This window comes from Balaenoptera physalus, assembly GCF_965194825.1.
Source record: "Balaenoptera physalus genome assembly, chromosome: 7".
NCBI classification, from domain to species: Eukaryota; Metazoa; Chordata; class Mammalia; order Artiodactyla; family Balaenopteridae; genus Balaenoptera; species Balaenoptera physalus.
Window position 1 is genome coordinate 19,399,489 of NC_138886.1, and position 2,611 is coordinate 19,402,099.

Consider the following 2,611-nt stretch of genomic DNA (forward strand, 5'->3'; position numbering starts at 1 on the left):
GTCCCCAAAAGACACAGACCACATGATTCATTTATATAACATTGGCAAATAATGTAATTCCAAGTTGGAAAGTAGATCTGTGGTTGCCAGGAATTAAGGGAGGAAGAGGGGGAGGATGGCAGCTGCGACCATAAAATGCAGCACGAGGGATCTTTCTGATGGAGATTTTCTGTATCTTGACTGTAGTGATGGTCACAGGAATCTATACATGTGATAAACATCACGGGACTAAATACATATACACAAAAAAGTGCATATAAAGCTGGTAGAATCTGAATATCAGTGTCAACTTCCTGGTTGTGGTTATTATATCAATATTATACTTATGCAAGATGTTGTCTTTGGGGAAAGCAGAGTAAAGGGTATATAGAATCTCTCTGTATTTTTTCTTACAACTATATGTAAATCTACCTCTACAGTTATCTCAAATAAATGTCTGTAGGTCCATGCCCTAAAACTCTTATCCTCTTCCCATAGGAAGTTCCCCAGGCACAAACTCAGAATCCATTGACCCTTACTTTAAACAGAATTATAACAAGCTTAGTTACCACATTTTGCAGATAGCTAGATACATTAGAATGAGGAGAGTCTGCTAGAGTTCTCAAGGTCACACAATAAATGGACTAAAACACAGGTCTCCAAATCCCCAGTCTGGTGTTTTCAGTATTCACCACCTTTTACGGCCTTCGTATATTGTGGAGGATAATACATACCTCTTCATTTGAACCCATACATTTACCACTTTTAAGACCCTGGTTTGATCAAGCACACCAACTTCCTAAAAAAGAAATACAAGGGTAAGAACACATTTGTAAGTCCCTTCAAGATGATTTGATGTTAAGTGTGATTTTGTGTTTAAAAGTTACAACAGCAAAGAGTTAGGTTAGTTTCAAAGAAAAGTTTATTTGATTTGTTAAACCAAGAATGGGTAACCAAGGAACACAAAAAATCATCCTTTGCTGGGTTTCTTTGAAAATATGTTAGATGCTTATTTCAATAGATGTTGGTTAAGAGTCTTCTGTGTGACAGTTACTATGTTAGAAGCTACAGGGAAGGGTTGTGACTGCCCTCTTAGATTTGCTACCTTAATGAGGGTGATGAAAAACAATCAATCACAGTCTAGTATGAAGTAGTCAATGACAGAGGAAGAATGGGAAGCTATAAGAACATAGATGAGCATCTCATCCCATCTTGGAGGCAGGGAGATGCAGGAAAGTTTTCTACGTGAAGTCGAAAAAAATATGGGAGCTTGGTGATATGAAAGGAAAGGAATGGAAGATTTCCCAGTGAAGGGAACAGCAGATATAACAGTGCAGCTAGTCCACAGTGCATTTGGAGGAACTGCAGCTTGGAACGTAGTAAGAGAAGAGCTGGATGCCGAGGAGGGATGATGGTGGGCAGGTCATGAAAGGCTTTTCCAAGTAGCCTGAAGGGTTTAGGCTATGATATAAGCAGAAATAGCCACTGAATGGAGGCACTAGTCAGACTGGTTTCCACCACATGCCACAGGACATCCTTAAGCTTTCTTCTTTCTGTAACCCATCTTTTTGCAGGGCCCTCTATTCTTGTCCACTATCACCCTCTCTAAGTTTCAAGACCTTGTTCCAATACCACCTCTTTCTCCAGGAAGCCTCCCAACCGCTAACTGGAAGGGATGACCTACTCCGGGTAGAGTGGGTATGGGTATCTGTGTAGGTGCACTGTATGGCATCACATACAGTACAGAGTAATAATCAGGATGCTCTGGAACCAGCTTGCCCCAGTTCCAAGCCTGGCTTTCCTGCGTACTCTCTATGCTCCAGTTTCCTTATCTGTCAGGTGGAAATAACAACATTTCTACGTCAAAAGATTATCTCAGGGTGGAATAATTTCATGGATACATTTAACTCACTCAGAAGAGTGACTGGCCCAAAGCCAGCATTTAATCAGTCTTAGCCTTTGTTACATGTTGTGGCCCCCGTACACACCCAACTGTAGGCTCAGTCAACTTTGGACTCATCAGAGAGTAGAAGTCAATGTCCTCCCCTTATAGACAGTCACCTCTATGACCTCATACTCTTTCCTCAGGCAATTGGTCAACACAGGCTAGAAATACGCTTTCCTTTCACAGGCAACCGTGTAGTAGAGGCAAGAACCTTAAACCATGATTTGGAAAAACTAGATCCTCTTCCTGGCTCCTCTGTCTTAATCCCTGGCTGACCTAAGGCAAGTGCCTTCGCCTTCCAGAACGTCAGTAGTCCCATCTGTGCAATGGGAACGAGCTCCTAGGAGACTCAAAAAGACAGAGGGCTTGGCAGCACCTTGCAAAGTGGTGATGCAAACGTCGTTTCCATCTCCCAGTCTGCAAGCCACACCACCCAGACTCACTTTCACTTCCGGAAGAAGCACACTCCCCAGACTGGCACGCTGGCAGGCCTTCAGCTCAGGGAGCAGGTATATTTTCATTGGCCCCTCCCACTGACTTGATGAATTCATTTTCTCCTCCTCCAGGGACTTTCCTAACTTCCTTCTGTAAATGAAGGAAGGCGCACATGAGCACACTGTATATATAAATACGCTTGGGAAAGCTTTCCTCTTCTTCTCTCCTTCTCTTTTTTTTTTTTTTTTTCTT